Here is a 19,696-nt window from a genome sequence, read left to right as displayed (position 1 = left end):
CTTGCCCAGTCCTGTTGAAGTCGACTTTATGGGAGACACGAAGAGAAGCTGGCCGAAAACATGGCTGCACGGATTGAGGAGAGATGCGAACACATTGATGAGAGATGTTCTGCTACAATAGAGAATACTGGCCTGGAGACAGCTGTAGAGGATAGCAGGCTCGAAAGGCATTCATGAGACATATTGAACCTCGCTGATACTAGCAGAAACCTACGGAGGGCCACCGTGGACTGGAGGAAGTTCCTCAATTCTCTGCTCCAAGAACGGGTCCAAGATCCCTGACGTCTAAAGAGAAGAGATGGCAGAGATGATAAAAACGCTCATGTTCTTGAAAGAGGTCAGATAATCCACACGACCCAAGGGGCAATTCCAAGCCATTCAGATCAAAGTGCACCAAGCCCAGGTAAGCCTTTTCCCAGGTTTGGGCCTAGCTATCAAGCACTTGCTCTTCCCTCCCCTCCACTCAGGCATCCATTTTGAGGGATCAGTACCTGAGCTGCAATGAAGCCAGTAAGAGAAGAGCAAGCCCCTCCTAGAATCAGAGTTCCTCTAGCTTCATCCTCTGTGAACAACAGGGAACCCCATAAAGGTCAAATACTCTCGTATGAAATAGATAGGAATTGAATACTTAGCTCCCACAAAGAAACGATGGCCTTCCGCTAGATTCAGCAAATGCTGGGATTATGTCCTCTCTGGGGTGAAGGGAGTGTGGTAAGTGAGGGGAATCTTTGACTGAACTTGAATCTGTATTAGGCCTCCGTTTTTCAAGACAGTCTAGGTAAATATTAGAAGTCAGATAGTGAACGGAACTGTAAAAGTCGCCAATGACATGAAAGACACAGCTTATGTGGACCGTCTTTCAATTGAGTCAAGCCCCCGGGGGCAATCTATCATGGGGGTGCAGACTTGGTTGCATTCAAGTGCTTTACCCAACATGATCGGATGATTAAGCGTTCTCATCACTGATAGAAGAACACCTGGTTCTCAGTAGCCTAGCATAGCTGCAGCAGGGTTCTCATAGCTATAATGCCTCTAGGTTCTTTGGATTCAAAGCTAAATGTATATATTTAGTTCGTTTCCTCTTGTATTTTCCTTGAGAGGGATGTTACACCTTGAAATGCCAACATTGACCAGTAGGTGTCATCGGGACTAAAGGGCACCACATGCACAAGGGAATCCAAGCTTGGGGGTTATTTCATGTTTCCATTAGTTATTTCATGGTTCCTGTTGGTTTCGGAGGCTTCAACAGTAAAGAGCTGACATGACCCCTTTAAAAGTTCGGACTGCTAGTTTGCATTCTATCTGTCTATGTTTTCCTTAGAGCTGACAAAATGTTACCGAAATTGACAAGTCTGGCTTCTAGGTCGATTTAGTATGTTTCAGAAACTAACTTCATTTTCGTATAACTCCCAAAACATTTATATCAATTCTATTAAATTTTTAAAGACTGCAAATGAGATATCAACACAATGTCAAAACTGGAGTCTTCGGACAATCCCTCCCACCACGGCTGTATAGAAACAAAGAGATAAAAAGAAATCACATTTCTGTGAAATGTATCTGGAAAGTGTTGATTCATCGATGCCCAGTTGACAGAGAAGCAGTGCAACCTGCGCTCACTCGCTCCCATGAACACAGCAATAGAAACATCCACTCACCCAGCCCTTGGCACAGGACACTTGCCGAAGAGAGGTCTGTTACTTCCAAAGACAGGATGAGGCCTCAGAACACCTGGAAGCAGGAGAAGGAAAAGCAGGGAATGGATACCAGTGCATGGTCTGAGCCCTGTTGATGGAGCAGTAAAGGTGAAACTCTCTTTAACTTGGACGCACACTCTCAAGCGGACAGGAGACATGGGATTGAAGGTGATGCGCTGAGTGTTAGAAGAGTGCACAGCAGATGCTTGGCTGACAGATCTCAAAGAATCCAGTGCAAAATATCCCCACAGTTGATTCTGAGACCAAGCTCCGAGCTGCCAAATTTGAGGTAGCAGAGGCAGCGTTCAGGGAGGGATAGGGCTACGGATGGTGGCACACGCTGAGTCTCAGGGATCCGGAGTGCGTTGTGGGATGTGGTGGGTCCTATCAAGAGAGCAAACCGACCTGGGACCCCAATGAGCAAGCAACCACCCTGGCGCGCGCAGTTGAAATTATCGATATGTCCCATGGCCACACCCAGTGCATCTGCAGGACCAGAGACCAATTTGGCATTTTGCCAATAGAGCATGTGTGGGGCTGAATCAGAGATATTGTGCATCGGGTCTGAGGGATCCAGGGGACCTTGGGTTTGAATTCAGAATGAAAAGCCTTAGGATCTGCTACATTCATAACCTGGGCTGTGATTATGGTTTGGTTTGAGGCACAGGATGTGCAACAGCTCTGTGGTTGGCTTCGTGCACCCGTGCCACAAGGATGAGAGGACAAGGAAGTGTGGTCCAAGACCACAGCGTGAGAAGAGGAAGGATTTCCTTCAGTTTATCTCTCAAAAGCGGATGCTACATTTTGGATGGCACCGGCACGGTTCGGCAGCGAGGACACCAAGTTCGGGCTGCGGGATCATTCCAGCAGGCCCTGATGTGTGACATCCATAGATATGCTTCCACTGGTGTTTCTGTAGACAGAGAAGCTCTTGGAAGAACTGGTTTCAGTGGGACATTCCCGTGGCACTACAAAGCACAAGCGCACTCACACTCTGCTCTTCTGGAAACACTCCAAAATAACAGAGAGTAGAATGCAGAGCTGAGAACCTTTAGAAGCTCCATTTCCACCAGAGGAAGTGTCCTGTGCTCTTTCAGATTTGTGAGATAAGCGTAATCAAAATGAGGTTATCCTAATCGAAATAGTATGGGGGGTTCATCACAACAAAGGCAACACCAGCAATTGGAGATAGACCAGACAACACACACAGGAACAGGACATGGCATCAATGTCTAGGAAAATTTGTCCTCACAGAAATCCCATGCAATTGTGTAGAGCCAAGTGTCTAAAGTTTTCACTTAACCAAGCCCTAGAAGTCTACATTAGATACCTGAAATTACCTGACCAGTAGAGATGAAGAAATACAGTAAAAGGAAAAGGAAGTACCATTTTCAGTTCCAAAGAGATTGAAGGCCCTAAAGATAAGCTTTCAGACAACTAGACTGCAAAACGCTCTCCAGAGCAAGTATTGAAAATGGAGGTGAGGGAAACACTGAAGAACAACAGTGTCTCAGAATCACAAAAGGCAGAATACCAGAAAAGGGGAAGAGAAAGCCTAAAGACGAGCCAAATAATATCAGAAAACTCAGTGGATGAGAAAATATCAGGGCTAACATTCCGTCCTAAGCAGACGAGATATTGCAGAGGGACGCGTGAATGACTTTGAAGACAGGGGAACAGAAATCCCTCGGTCAGAAGCACACATAGGAAAGCAAGTGCAAACCAATGAAAACATTGCTGTTGAATCCTGGTTGAAGACAAGGCATGAAAGACTAAAATTCGAAAGAGTCCCAGATGGAAAAGCAAGAGATAAAGAAACAAACAATGTTTGAAAAGTTATGTGTAGAAAAATCAGACTGAAACTTGCTGAAAGCCAAGATAGAATCATCTAGGCGAATTCAGGAAGTACACAGCGTCCAAAAGAGGTGGAATCCCAATAGACTTAGCAGCAGCTGTATGATCCAAATCAACAAAGTTCATGAGCATCCCAGTGATTTAAAATGCGCCTGGAGGAAAGCAACATAGTCACAAGAGAACCTCCAGAGGGGTTTCAGCTGCTATCTCAGCAGCAATATTGCAGGACAGGGAGGAGTGCCAGGACATAGACCATAGCTTGAATGGCAAAATGCTGCCATCTAGGGTAGCCTATGCCACATGACCACCATTTCTAATAACAGCAGAGCTAGAGAATGCCACAGACCTGCAAATCTTAAAAGAATTCAGCAGTTCGAAACTTATCCTAAAAGAAAGGTTGAGAATTCTCCCCTGAAGGGATAAGCAGCAAGATGAAATGGAAAGAAGAAAACCCTTATTGGAAATGCAAGAAGAGCATGAGTGGAAAAGAAGAAACAAGAAGAAGGCAAGGAGGACATCAAAACCCTAAAGATGGGAGAGGGAAGCAGGAAATCATAGGGGATTGGAAGCACTCTCTTAAGGGAGTCAGCTTATATGACTCTCTGTTGGAAGCAAACGGAGAGATGCATGGCCTGACGTGTTTGCAAAGCAAACGAGAAGCAGACCAAGAAAGAATCAAACAAACAAACAACACAAAAAGGGTAGGGTAACATGAATATTCAAAAGAAATTACTCAAGGTGATGTCAAGGATCATTCAGTACGCATCGACCCAGTATCGCGGCTTGAATGTACTCAGCACACCTGTATTCGGAAATCAGAGGCGTGCATTTATATTCGTAAATATTGATTCATATGAGCATATCGTGACCTAACCCAAATGCCGATTTGGAATCCAATGGATTCCTAGTCCGTGATATAGACTTGCAAGTCTTCCAACAGGATGAATGAATGCCATATTCTACACTACGTCGAGAAGAAATGGCACAAGCCTATAACGAGGAAAAGTAGCTCCGCAAAAGTGTACTAAGATCAAAAGAGACAGGCAGTAAAGTGCACATTGGGGATTGTATCATTCCTAGGAATTTCAGCCCCCTTGAAACAAATGGATAGATGTCCCGTGAATGCGGGTGTTTCAGCAGAAATCAACCGACGGCTATGTATTGCGGGTGTGCCCATATTACAGGAACAATAGTTTCCCTTAGTGGGTCTCTGTGTACTGTGAACTGTTAGAAAGTTTAAAGACGTGTGAAACATTCAACTGAAAATGGACACACTTCCCTCCGTTGCTACAGTGCATACAGATCTGAACAAAAGGAAAGAGGGAAGAACAAAGGCCCATGGGACGCTAGTGGGTAGAATCACATTTACCTTAGGAACCTCTCGTCGGATGCAGCCCCTCCCCCAGCACTGACAAGATGCAGCAGCCATTGGGGATGGCAGTTAGCGGTTGGATTCCAGGTGGAATGTTGGTGTGTACCGCGAGGCTTGTTGTGGCTGGTGGATCCTAGGTAACCGGGCAGAGTTCTGTGGGTGGATCAGTGCGATGGAGGGGCTGCCGCCCTCTGTGGAGCTTGGCTTAGGTCTTTGGTCCGGGAAGCTGTGTCAGTTCGAGATACTGCTGCTGCCCAAAGACCTGAGTTCACGGGTCAGTTTCCAGAACCTGAAAGGGCAGACAGTGGAAGATCTGCCTGTCTTCAGCTTACTGGAGAGGCTCCGAGGTCCTTTCAGACTTGCCCAGTCCTGTTGAAGTCGACTTTATGGGAGACACGAAGAGAAGCTGGCCGAAAACATGGCTGCACGGATTGAGGAGAGATGCGAACACATTGATGAGAGATGTTCTGCTACAATAGAGAATACTGGCCTGGAGACAGCTGTAGAGGATAGCAGGCTCGAAAGGCATTCATGAGACATATTGAACCTCGCTGATACTAGCAGAAACCTACGGAGGGCCACCGTGGACTGGAGGAAGTTCCTCAATTCTCTGCTCCAAGAACGGGTCCAAGATCCCTGACGTCTAAAGAGAAGAGATGGCAGAGATGATAAAAACGCTCATGTTCTTGAAAGAGGTCAGATAATCCACACGACCCAAGGGGCAATTCCAAGCCATTCAGATCAAAGTGCACCAAGCCCAGGTAAGCCTTTTCCCAGGTTTGGGCCTAGCTATCAAGCACTTGCTCTTCCCTCCCCTCCACTCAGGCATCCATTTTGAGGGATCAGTACCTGAGCTGCAATGAAGCCAGTAAGAGAAGAGCAAGCCCCTCCTAGAATCAGAGTTCCTCTAGCTTCATCCTCTGTGAACAACAGGGAACCCCATAAAGGTCAAATACTCTCGTATGAAATAGATAGGAATTGAATACTTAGCTCCCACAAAGAAACGATGGCCTTCCGCTAGATTCAGCAAATGCTGGGATTATGTCCTCTCTGGGGTGAAGGGAGTGTGGTAAGTGAGGGGAATCTTTGACTGAACTTGAATCTGTATTAGGCCTCCGTTTTTCAAGACAGTCTAGGTAAATATTAGAAGTCAGATAGTGAACGGAACTGTAAAAGTCGCCAATGACATGAAAGACACAGCTTATGTGGACCGTCTTTCAATTGAGTCAAGCCCCCGGGGGCAATCTATCATGGGGGTGCAGACTTGGTTGCATTCAAGTGCTTTACCCAACATGATCGGATGATTAAGCGTTCTCATCACTGATAGAAGAACACCTGGTTCTCAGTAGCCTAGCATAGCTGCAGCAGGGTTCTCATAGCTATAATGCCTCTAGGTTCTTTGGATTCAAAGCTAAATGTATATATTTAGTTCGTTTCCTCTTGTATTTTCCTTGAGAGGGATGTTACACCTTGAAATGCCAACATTGACCAGTAGGTGTCATCGGGACTAAAGGGCACCACATGCACAAGGGAATCCAAGCTTGGGGGTTATTTCATGTTTCCATTAGTTATTTCATGGTTCCTGTTGGTTTCGGAGGCTTCAACAGTAAAGAGCTGACATGACCCCTTTAACAGTTCGGACTGCTAGTTTGCATTCTATCTGTCTATGTTTTCCTTAGAGCTGACAAAATGTTACCGAAATTGACAAGTCTGGCTTCTAGGTCGATTTAGTATGTTTCAGAAACTAACTTCATTTTCGTATAACTCCCAAAACATTTATATCAATTCTATTAAATTTTTAAAGACTGCAAATGAGATATCAACACAATGTCAAAACTGGAGTCTTCGGACAATCCCTCCCACCACGGCTGTATAGAAACCAAGAGATAAAAAGAAATCACATTTCTGTGAAATGTATCTGGAAAGTGTTGATTCATCGATGCCCAGTTGACAGAGAAGCAGTGCAACATGCGCTCACTCGCTCCCATGAACACAGCAATGGAAACATCCACTCACCCAGCCCTTGGCACAGGACACTTGCCGAAGAGAGGTCTGTTACATCCAAAGACAGGATGAGGCCTCAGAACACCTGGAAGCAGGAGAAGGAAAAGCAGGGAATGGATACCAGTGCATGGTCTGAGCCCTGTTGATGGAGCAGTAAAGGTGAAACTCTCTTTAACTTGGACGCACACTCACAAGCGGACAGGAGACATGGGATTGAAGGTAATGCGCTGAGTGTTAGAAGAGTGCACAGCAGATGCTTGGCTGACAGAACTCAAAGAATACAGTGCAAAATATCCCCACAGTTGATTCTGAGACCAAGCTCCGAGCTGCCAAATTTGAGGTAGCAGAGGCAGCGTTCAGGGAGGGATAGGGCTACGGATGGTGGCACACGCTGAGTCTCAGGGATCTGGAGTGCGTTGTGGGATGTGGTGGGTCCTATCAAGAGAGCAAACCGACCTGTGGCCCCAATGAGCAAGCAACCGCCCTGGCGCGCGCAGTTGAATTTATCGATATGTCCCATGGCCACACCCAGTGCATCTGCAGGACCAGAGACCAATTTGGCATTTTGCCAATAGAGCATGTGTGGGGCTGAATCAGAGATATTGTGCATCGGGTCTGAGGGATCCAGGGGACCTTGGGTTTGAATTCAGAATGAAAAGCCTTAGGATCTGCTACATTCATAACCTGGGCTGTGATTATGGTTTGGTTTGAGGCACAGGATGTGCAACAGCTCTGTGGTTGGCTTCGTGCACCCGTGCCACAAGGATGAGAGGACAAGGAAGTGTGGTCCAAGACCACAGCGTGAGAAGAGGAAGGATTTCCTTCAGTTTATCTCTCAAAAGCGGATGCTACATTTTGGATGGCACCGGCACGGTTCGGCAGCGAGGACACCAAGTTCGGGCTGCGGGATCATTCCAGCAGGCCCTGATGTGTGACATCCATAGATATGCTTCCACTGGTGTTTCTGTAGACAGAGAAGCTCTTGGAAGAACTGGTTTCAGTGGGACATTCCCGTGGCACTACAAAGCACAAGCGCACTCACACTCTGCTCTTCTGGAAACACTCCAAAATAACAGAGAGTAGAATGCAGAGCTGAGAACCTTTAGAAGCTCCATTTCCACCAGAGGAAGTGTCCTGTGCTCTTTCAGATTTGTGAGATAAGCGTAATCAAAATGAGGTTATCCTAATCGAAATAGTATGGGGGGTTCATCACAACAAAGGCAACACCAGCAATTGGAGATAGACCAGACAACACACACAGGAACAGGACATGGCATCAATGTCTAGGAAAATTTGTCCTCACAGAAATCCCATGCAATTGTGTAGAGCCAAGTGTCTAAAGTTTTCACTTAACCAAGCCCTAGAAGTCTACATTAGATACCTGAAATTACCTGACCAGTAGAGATGAAGAAATACAGTAAAAGGAAAAGGAAGTACCATTTTCAGTTCCAAAGAGATTGAAGGCCCTAAAGATAAGCTTTCAGACAACTAGACTGCAAAACGCTCTCCAGAGCAAGTATTGAAAATGGAGGTGAGGGAAACACTGAAGAACAACAGTGTCTCAGAATCACAAAAGGCAGAATACCAGAAAAGGGGAAGAGAAAGCCTAAAGACGAGCCAAATAATATCAGAAAACTCAGTGGATGAGAAAATATCAGGGCTAACATTCCGTCCTAAGCAGACGAGATATTGCAGAGGGACGCGTGAATGACTTTGAAGACAGGGGAACAGAAATCCCTCGGTCAGAAGCACACATAGGAAAGCAAGTGCAAACCAATGAAAACATTGCTGTTGAATCCTGGTTGAAGACAAGGCATGAAAGACTAAAATTCGAAAGAGTCCCAGATGGAAAAGCAAGAGATAAAGAAACAAACAATGTTTGAAAAGTTATGTGTAGAAAAATCAGACTGAAACTTGCTGAAAGCCAAGATAGAATCATCTAGGCGAATTCAGGAAGTACACAGCGTCCAAAAGAGGTGGAATCCCAATAGACTTAGCAGCAGCTGTATGATCCAAATCAACAAAGTTCATGAGCATCCCAGTGATTTAAAATGCGCCTGGAGGAAAGCAACATAGTCACAAGAGAACCTCCAGAGGGGTTTCAGCTGCTATCTCAGCAGCAATATTGCAGGACAGGGAGGAGTGCCAGGACATAGACCATAGCTTGAATGGCAAAATGCTGCCATCTAGGGTAGCCTATGCCACATGACCACCATTTCTAATAACAGCAGAGCTAGAGAATGCCACAGACCTGCAAATCTTAAAAGAATTCAGCAGTTCGAAACTTATCCTAAAAGAAAGGTTGAGAATTCTCCCCTGAAGGGATAAGCAGCAAGATGAAATGGAAAGAAGAAAACCCTTATTGGAAATGCAAGAAGAGCATGAGTGGAAAAGAAGAAACAAGAAGAAGGCAAGGAGGACATCAAAACCCTAAAGATGGGAGAGGGAAGCAGGAAATCATAGGGGATTGGAAGCACTCTCTTAAGGGAGTCAGCTTATATGACTCTCTGTTGGAAGCAAACGGAGAGATGCATGGCCTGACGTGTTTGCAAAGCAAACGAGAAGCAGACCAAGAAAGAATCAAACAAACAAACAACACAAAAAGGGTAGGGTAACATGAATATTCAAAAGAAATTACTCAAGGTGATGTCAAGGATCATTCAGTACGCATCGACCCAGTATCGCGGCTTGAATGTACTCAGCACACCTGTATTCGGAAATCAGAGGCGTGCATTTATATTCGTAAATATTGATTCATATGAGCATATCGTGACCTAACCCAAATGCCGATTTGGAATCCAATGGATTCCTAGTCCGTGATATAGACTTGCAAGTCTTCCAACAGGATGAATGAATGCCATATTCTACACTACGTCGAGAAGAAATGGCACAAGCCTATAACAAGGAAAAGTAGCTCCACAAAAGTGTACTAAGATCAAAAGAGACAGGCAGTAAAGTGCACATTGGGGATTGTATCATTCCTAGGAATTTCAGCCCCCTTGAAACAAATGGATAGATGTCCCGTGAATGCGGGTGTTTCAGCAGAAATCAACCGACGGCTATGTATTGCGGGTGTGCCCATATTACAGGAACAATAGTTTCCCTTAGTGGGTCTCTGTGTACTGTGAACTGTTAGAAAGTTTAAAGACGTGTGAAACATTCAACTGAAAATGGACACACTTCCCTCCGTTGCTACAGTGCATACAGATCTGAACAAAAGGAAAGAGGGAAGAACAAAGGCCCATGGGACGCTAGTGGGTAGAATCACATTTACCTTAGGAACCTCTCGTCGGATGCAGCCCCTCCCCCAGCACTGACAAGATGCAGCAGCCATTGGGGATGGCAGTTAGCGGTTGGATTCCAGGTGGAATGTTGGTGTGTACCGCGAGGCTTGTTGTGGCTGGTGGATCCTAGGTAACCGGGCAGAGTTCTGTGGGTGGATCAGTGCGATGGAGGGGCTGCCGCCCTCTGTGGAGCTTGGCTTAGGTCTTTGGTCCGGGAAGCTGTGTCAGTTCGAGATACTGCTGCTGCCCAAAGACCTGAGTTCACGGGTCAGTTTCCAGAACCTGAAAGGGCAGACAGTGGAAGATCTGCCTGTCTTCAGCTTACTGGAGAGGCTCCGAGGTCCTTTCAGACTTGCCCAGTCCTGTTGAAGTCGACTTTATGGGAGACACGAAGAGAAGCTGGCCGAAAACATGGCTGCACGGATTGAGGAGAGATGCGAACACATTGATGAGAGATGTTCTGCTACAATAGAGAATACTGGCCTGGAGACAGCTGTAGAGGATAGCAGGCTCGAAAGGCATTCATGAGACATATTGAACCTCGCTGATACTAGCAGAAACCTACGGAGGGCCACCGTGGACTGGAGGAAGTTCCTCAATTCTCTGCTCCAAGAACGGGTCCAAGATCCCTGACGTCTAAAGAGAAGAGATGGCAGAGATGATAAAAACGCTCATGTTCTTGAAAGAGGTCAGATAATCCACACGACCCAAGGGGCAATTCCAAGCCATTCAGATCAAAGTGCACCAAGCCCAGGTAAGCCTTTTCCCAGGTTTGGGCCTAGCTATCAAGCACTTGCTCTTCCCTCCCCTCCACTCAGGCATCCATTTTGAGGGATCAGTACCTGAGCTGCAATGAAGCCAGTAAGAGAAGAGCAAGCCCCTCCTAGAATCAGAGTTCCTCTAGCTTCATCCTCTGTGAACAACAGGGAACCCCATAAAGGTCAAATACTCTCGTATGAAATAGATAGGAATTGAATACTTAGCTCCCACAAAGAAACGATGGCCTTCCGCTAGATTCAGCAAATGCTGGGTTTATGTCTTCTCTGGGGTGAAGGGAGTGTGGTAAGTGAGTGGATTCTTTGCCTGAATTTGAATATTTTTTTATCCTCAGTTTTTCAAAACATTATTTGTAACTATTATAATTCTCTTATTGAATTGAAGTGTAATTGTTGGCATAGATATGTAGTGACAAATTTTTTGTGGACCATTTTTCCCTTCAGGCATATACCGGGTGCAAATATGTGGTTGCCATATTTGTCGGGTTTAATTGTGTTCCTCAACATAATTGGATGATTAAACATTCTCATCTTTCATAGAAGAGTACATGATTCTCAATAGCCTAGCAAAACTTTTGCAGTGTTCTCGTCTCTTTAATGTCTCTAAGTGCTATTGAAACCAAGCCTATATAAAAATACATTGTTTTGATTTCTTTGTGCTTTCCTAAATAGTAATGTTGCCCCTTGAATCGCCAACATTGACCAGTATGTGCCATTATTAGGAAAGGGCACCACATGAACAATGGAAACCCATGGTTGTGGTTGTTAATGATTCTAAGAATTATTTCATTTTTTTTCTTAGTGTTGGAAGCACCAAGAGAAAAGTGTTGACCTGCCTCCTTCATGAATTTTGGCTGCTAACTAGTATTTTCTGTGTATTTTTCTTATTTGGGTATTTCAAGCTGATACCTAAATATGGCAACTCTGTCTTGTAGTTAGATTTAGTATATTTCTAAAACTATCTTTATTTTGATACACTTCCCATAGTATGTAATTCAATTCTGTTAACTATTTGAAAGTCTGCAATGTAGGTATGTACACATTGTCAGACTTGGAATCTTCGAACACATCCTTCCACAATTGATATAGAGAAAAATAGCTAAACAAGGATCAAGTGTCTGTGAGTTATATCTAAATTGTGTTAATTTATCCATGCCAAACTGGCAGAGTACCAGTGCAAACTTCGCTCACTCTCTCCCATGTATACAGCAAGATAAACATCCACTCTCCCGGCCCTTGGCTCAGGATCCCTGCTGAATAATGGCCAAACATCTCTTACTTCAAAAGTCAGAAAGAATTCTCACATAACCTGGAAAGAGTAGAAGGCAAAGTAGAGAATGGAAATCAGTGCAGGACCTGACCTTTGGTGAAGGAGCAGTAAAGGGGAAACTGTGTTTTACTGGGATGCACACTCTAAAGTGGACAGGTCATTTAAGATGGAAGACGATGCGCTGAGGGTTAAAAGAGTGCATAGTGGACGTTTGATTGACATAACTGAAAGCAATAATCACAAAATTTCTCTGCAATTGATTCCCAGACCAAGACTGCATCTGCCAGTTTTGAGCTAGGAGTGCCTGTGGAATCTGTGTGTTAGGGGTGTGGCTGATGTCACAAATTTATTCCCAGGGGTTTGGAGATTGTTTTGGGCTGTGGTTGGTACTATCTAGAGAACAGATCTGCCTGGGTCCTCTCTTAATATTAAATCTGCTGGCATATGTGTTGTGGATTAGCTTAGTAACCCAGGGCCTTAGTCACAGCATTTTCACATCCACATTATAATTGCTCATTTTCTCCATAAAGGAGAAATGGTCTCAATCAGAGCCATCTTTATCTGGTTTCTAGAATCCAGGGCAATTTAGTGTTGAAATAAGATTCTATAGCCAAAAGATCTGCAACTTTCATAGGCAGGATTGAAATTTCTTATTGTCCAGTGCAGAGGTTTTTGAAATGCTCCATGCTTGCCTTTGAGTTCCCATGCCTTATTGACAACAGTTCTTGGAGCAGAGATCTGAGGAAAAATAGGAGAATTTGAAGCTTTTCCATCAACCTTGCCTACCACATGCTAATGCAACTATAGTTGTGGTGCTGACCCAGTACTACACTTAGGACCCAATTGTGGCACTGCAGGATTGTTTCAGCAGTTTCTAATGTGTGACATCATTAAATTTGTTTCCACTTTTGTCTTTGTTTGCAGAGAACCTGAGGGAACCCATTATAAAATTTTGACTTTTCCGTGGCAACAGTGAGGACGAATGCACTTTCATGAGTGTGTATTGGAACAATTCCCTCTCCACATATCCAGCCTGCAGCCCAGAAACCATTTGGAAACCTCTATTCCAGCAAAAATTAGTAGTCCCAGCACTGTCAGAGCTATGATAAACATTTAACCAAAATGACACTCTGCTAACTTTACTAGAATAGGTTATATTCACCACAACAAAAACCGCAGTAGCAATCATAGATATAACAGGCAACAGACACAGAAGGAATGCATGGCATCATTACATACCAAAAACAATCCTCACAGCATTAAAACTAAATGTGCACAGAAATGATTTCACTTACAAAAGCCGTTCAACTCTATAATAGATAACTGATAATCCTTAACCCATAGCGATAGAGAGATATAATAAAGTTAAAAGAACTATTCCAAATTTTCAAAAGACAGGAGTCTCCTGAAAGAACATCCAATGTATTAGACCCCCAAAATTTACTAGAACATGACTTGAAAAGGGAGGACATAAAACACTGAAGGAAATCTTGAGTCTATGAATACAAATGCAGGCTAGTATAAATGGAAAGAGAAACACTTTAGATGAGCCAAATATAATCAGAAAACTCAATGGTGAGAATAGCTAAGCTAAAGACAGTCCAAATCGGACTAGATAATGCACAGGAACAAATAAATGACTTAGAAAACAGGATAATCACAATCACTCAGTCAGAACACGACATAGAAAAGCTAGTGAAAAGCAATGCAAGCAATGCAACTGAAACCTGGGATAAGAGAAAACATACCAGTGTATGACTCATAGGGATCCCACATGGAAAAGAATAAAGACAAATGATTTGAAAAGGTATTTGAAGAAATCAGACTGAAATTTTCTTAAACCAAAGATAGAACCGGCTATCTCAACACAGCAAGCACAGAGCGTCCAAGCATAATGAACCCCAGTAGGCCTAGAACAATATGTATTCTAATTTAAATGGCCAAAATTGATAATAAGGAAATGATTCTAAATGCACCAAAATAGAAACAAGTGCATTGCAAGAGAACTTTTTAATGTCTTCAGCTGATTTCTCAACAGATAGATTGGTATTTTTTTCTTCCCTCTTTCCTTTTGTGTTGATCTCTATTCCAAGAACTGATGAAAGGCAGATTCCTTCAGTCTAAACAAGATGAATGGGCAGAGATTCTAAAAGTGTTCAAGTTCTTGGAAGAGGTCATCAGAATCAACACATCTCAAGGGTCTTTTTCAGAGAATACAAGAGACCATGCACCAAGCCCTGTTTATCCTTTTCCCAGGAGTGGGCCAATGTATTAAGACTTGCTGTTCCTTCACACTCAACCAGCCATGCAGGTATAACCTCAGTCTGCTACTGCAGGAGAATTAGAGCCAGGTCCAATTTTACCAATACTGTAGGGAGAACCTGAGCCTGCTACTGCAGGAGAGACAGCACTGTGTCCCATTTCACCAATCTTTCAAGGAGACCCTAAGCCTACTCCTGCTGGAGACTCAGAGCCGAATCACATTCCACCAGCTGTGTAGGAAGACCATCATGCCTTCACTTGCAATGGATCCAGGAATGTGTCCAATTACACTAGCCTTGTAGGGAGACCTTGAGCCTGTTCCTGCAGGAGAAACAGATCTCTGTCGTATTCCACCATCCCTCCAGGAAGATGCAGGGCCTCCTCCTGCAGGAGACTCAGGAATTGGTCCAATTTCACCAGTCCTGCAGGAAGACTCTGAGCCAATTCCTGCAGGAGACCCAGGACTGGGTCCCATTCCATCAATCATGCACTAAGACCTTGAAGTGGGTCCAATTCCACTAGCCTTGCTGGGTGACCCACAAGCCTGATCCTGCAGGAAAATTAGAGATATGTCATATTCCAGAAGCCCTGCAGGAAGACTGAAAGCCTGCTTCTGCAGGAGACCCAGGAATAGGTCCAAATACGCCAGCCTTGCTGGGAGAGCACAAACCTGATCCTGCAGGTGATACACAGTGAGGTACAATTCCAACAGCCCTGCAGGGATATCCTGAGGCCACTTCGGCAGGAAACACATGACTAGGTCACATTCCAATACCCCAGAAGGGAGACCGTGAGCCTGCTACTCCAGGAAACCCAGAACTTCGTCCCATTCCACCAAACCTGCAGTCAAACACTAAGACTGCATCTGCAGAAAACACAGTGCGGGTCACATAACACCAGCCCTGTAGTGAGACTACAAACCTGCTCCTGGGGGAGACCAAGCCATTCACAGAGAATATGAGCCAGCTCCTGCAGAAGAACAAGAGTTATGTGACATTCTACCAGCTCTGCAGGTAATCCATAGGCTTGCTCCTGCAGGAGACAGACATCCCAGTCCAATTCCATCAGCCTCTCCAGGGAGAACCCCAGCCTCCTCCTGCAGGAGAGCCAGAACTAGATCCCATTCCACCAACCCTGCATGGAAACACTGAGCTTGCTCCTGCAGCATACCCACAGCCAAGTCATATTCAACAAACCCTCCAGGGAGACACTGAGCCTGCAATTGTAAGAGACCCAGGACTGGGACCAATTCCAACAGCTCTCCAGGGAATCCCTCACCTGCTCCCATAGGAGACTAAGAGCCATCAGTTCTGGTGGGGTCCCTGAGCCTGCATCTGCAAAAGAACCACAGGGTGGAGTCACATTCCACCAGCCCTGCAAAGAGAACAGAACCTGCTACTGCAGGAGACACAGGACTATGTCCCATCCCACCAACCTTGCAGGGATACCCTGAGCCTTGGACCAAGGAATGGGACAAATTCTGCTAACCTTCTAGGGAGACCATGAGCTTCTCCTGCAAGAGAACCAGAGATGGGTCATATTACAGTATTCTTCCAGGAAGAACCAAGGCCTGCTCCTGCAGGAGATGCAAGAACAGGCCCAATTCCACCAGCCTGAAGGCAGAGTCCAAATCTGTTCTGGCAGGTGACCTAGAGAAGGGGCCCATTCCACCAGCCCTGCAGGGAGACTCTGAGCCTACTACTACAGGAGACCCAGGAATGGGTCCCACTAAACCAACCCTGAAGGGAGACACAGAATCTACACTTGCAGGAACCACAGAGCCAGGACACATTTCATCAGCCCTGTAGTGACCCCTGAGCTGGGTCCAATTACACTATCCTTGCAAGGAGACTCTGTGCCTACTCCTGAAGCAGAACCAGTGATGGGTCATGTTCCAACAGCCCTGCAGGAAGACCTGGAGCTGCTTCTGCAGAAGACTCAGGACAGGGTCTGATTCCACCATCCCAGCAGTGAGAAAACTAGCCTGCTCCTGCAAGTGACCAAGGTCTGAGTCATATTCAACTAGCCATGCAGGAAGGACATAAGCCTGCTGTTGCAGGAAACTCAGAACCATGTGCCATTCCAGCAACACTGCAAGGAGACTCTGAGCCTGCCCCTGCAGGAAACAGAAACCCAGTCACATTCCACAAGCCCTACAGGGATACCAAAGCCTGTACATGCAGGAGACCCAGGCCTGGGACCAATTCTACCAACCCTGTGGAAAGACCCTGAATCAGCTCTAGCATTAGACTAAGAGCCATGTCACATTCCACCAGCCCTACAGGTAATTTATCAGCCTGCAACCTACACCTTCAAAAGACCCAAGAATTGGACCAATTCCAATGGCACTGCAGGGAGACCATGAGCCATGTCCAATTCCACTAGCCCTTCAGGAAGGCCCCAAGCCTACTCCTGCAGGAGAACCTGAGATTGGTCATGTTGCAACATGAGCCTGCTCCTCCAGGAGACCCAGGACTATGTCCCATCCACCAGCCCTGCAGGGAAACCCTGAGACTGTCCCTTCAGGAGAACCACAACTGGGTCACATTTCACTAGCAATGCAGGGAGACTTAGAGCCTACACCTTCAAGACACCCAAGAATTGGAACAATTCCAGCAGCACTGCAGGGACACCATTAGCCAGGTCCAATTCCACTAGCCCTGCATGTAGACCCCGAGCATGCTCCTGTAAGAGACCCAGCAATGGGTCTCATTCCACAAGTCTTGCAGGGAGAAATTCTGCCTGTTTCTGCAAGAGACCAACAGCTGAGTCACATTTCACCAGCCCTGAAGGGAGACCCCAGTCCTGCACCTGCAAAGGACCTAAGACTGGAACAAAATCGACTAGCCCTGTAGGGGGACCCTGAGCCTGCTTCTGAAAGAGAATCAGAGATGGGTCATATTCCAACAACCCAGCAGGGACAGTCCAAGCCTGCTCCTGCAGGAGTTATAGAGCAGGGTGAAATTGCAAAACCTTGCAGGGACACCCTGAATCTGCTGCTGCAGGAGAAAAATGATGGGGTCTCATTCCACAAGCATTACAAGGATACCCTGAGCCTGGTCTTGCATGAGATACTGAGCTGGCTCCTTCAGGAGACCCAGGACTGTGTCCCATTCTAACAACCCTGCTGGGGAACCCGAGCCTGCACCTGCAAAACACACAGGACCGTGTCACATCCCACCAGCTTTGCAGACTGTAAGACTAGCCCTACAGGAGACCTAGAACCAGGTTACATTACCAGTCCTGCAGGGAGACCCTGAGCCTGATTTTGTAGCTCCCCCTGCACCTACACACATACTTCTATGAGACCCAGAGCCAATTGAGGCATCACCACCCCTACGGGCTGAGATGTCTCTGCAACCACCAACACTGTCATCTAATTCTAAGAATCAACCCACTCTCAGACCCGAACTTTACTTCCCTTCTCCTGGCATCATTTTTGTTTCTTTTTTCTGTCATTTCCTTGTTTTCTTTCATGTCATTTAGAGTACCATCTATTTTTATGTTTTAAGTTTACCATAATAAAATTTAGATGTTTTTCCATTTTAAATTGTGCAATTCAGGAGCATTAAGTGCATTCACAATGCTGTGTAACCATCGTCACTGTCTAGTTTCAGACTGTTTCTTTCCTCAAAATAAAACCCCGTATCCAAAGCACACATTCTCTTTTCTCCCTCCCCCAACCCCTGACAAGCCCTAATCCTCTTTCTCTCTGTGTGTCTTTCCCTACACTGGATGTTCCCTATCAATGAAATCATACAAAAGATGGCTGTTTGTGTCTGCTCTCATATTTTAACAAGGGATTGGTGTTTTTTTTTTACTTGAAGTAGCATTTTGGTTATTTCAAAGGGAAATCCAGGTGGATTAAATATGAGATATACAAAATGAATATTTTTAGAAACTATGTGCATAATCTCGAGATAGGCACTGCTATTCTATGTGTGAAACCAGAGCCAGGAGGGAGATGCTTAGCTCTTCCTGTGGCAAAACATAACCTAACAAAATAAAAAAAAATAATAATCAAAATCCATGAAAGACAAACCACAACATGGAAATATCATTTTTCATAACCTAAAGTCAGAGAAAGGTTTCACATCCCTGTGGTCCAAAAATATCTTGAAACACTGTGTTCTAAACAGAAACAGAACAAACACATGCAATTCCAACAAGAGGCAATGCAGGTGGCCAGTGTATATTAGAGATGCTCGACCTCTCAAGTGAGAATGCAAGATGTTCACACTTCGGAGACAGCATTGGTCAACATCACACTGGCAGGCCTTTAGCCTGGTGACAACCAGCTCTAGTGACAACATGAGGAGACAGAGGCCACAGTAGATCCCCTGGAGGGAAGAGTGAGCAGACTCTCCTCTCTGGGAGAACAGTATGCAGGATGCATCACAGTTCCACAAGTGCACCACTTTTCGAGCAGTGCTAATGCTTACCGTTGATCATACTAAAATTCTTGCACAATTGTTCAAAGATGTCTTTTCAAGGATGTTCATCACAGTCCTGCTTAAACTACTAGGGAAATGGAAGCAACACTAATGTTCATGGAGAGGGGGCGGGATTCATCAGTTCTGGTTCAGATGGAGGAATGATTGTTGTGCAGCTGGAAAAATGAGTGCTAGGTCTTTACCTGATGTCAAGGAAGCCCTCAGTTTGGATGCCTGTTAATCCATCATCTACATCCAAGATGCCATCTCTATGACCACATATGTGTCAAATCATCATAGATGTAAATGAATCTTGTGGTGTGTGAGAGACAGAGGCAGAGAGAATGAGAGAGATAGAGACTGAGAGATGTTCACCAAACCATTAATGACGGTCACTTCTGGGAGTGGGATTTGCAAATCTCTGCACTTTTCCTTTAGGCAACATTTCAAGCGTTTATAATGTATCTATATTGCTTTACTAATTCTAAGGTATTAAAAGCATATGTTACTTGAGATTCATTCATATTTCATCTATAGAATAAAGTTTATTATTTTTATTTTAAAATATTTGTTACAAGTACAATCAGCATTTATGAGAGTAAAATGATAAATTCTAAAGAATTAAGAATCAGATAAAGAACAAAACTTTTTGGTGACTCAGACACAGGCCAGCTATTTGGCAGTAAATGGCAGGGTGGGACAGGTTTCTCCAGAAGGTTGTGTATGTTCTGAATCAGCATCCAA

General features: G+C 45.0%; 2 long non-coding RNA genes across 2 annotated transcripts in view; both read right to left on the bottom strand.

Annotated features, from left to right (window-relative positions):
- Positions 1-13: 13 nt before the first annotated feature.
- Positions 14-19,696, bottom strand: part of LOC140695273 (uncharacterized) — a 31,991-nt gene continuing 12,308 nt past the window's right edge. Inside the window, exon 4 of the long non-coding RNA XR_012070963.1 lies at positions 14-285. This is a non-coding gene — a long non-coding RNA (uncharacterized lncRNA). The remainder of the gene's footprint in view (positions 286-19,696) is intronic.
- LOC140695283 (uncharacterized) lies at positions 5,323-10,439 on the bottom strand. Its single transcript, XR_012070974.1, has 3 exons — positions 10,202-10,439; positions 6,940-7,012; positions 5,323-5,566 (listed from the first exon to the last, which is right to left on the bottom strand). It is a non-coding gene; the product is annotated as an uncharacterized lncRNA (long non-coding RNA).

Source organism: Vicugna pacos, unplaced genomic scaffold, assembly GCF_048564905.1.
Source record: "Vicugna pacos unplaced genomic scaffold, VicPac4 scaffold_193, whole genome shotgun sequence".
Taxonomy (NCBI): domain Eukaryota; kingdom Metazoa; phylum Chordata; class Mammalia; order Artiodactyla; family Camelidae; genus Vicugna; species Vicugna pacos.
This window is presented reverse-complemented; position numbering and strand designations above follow the sequence as displayed.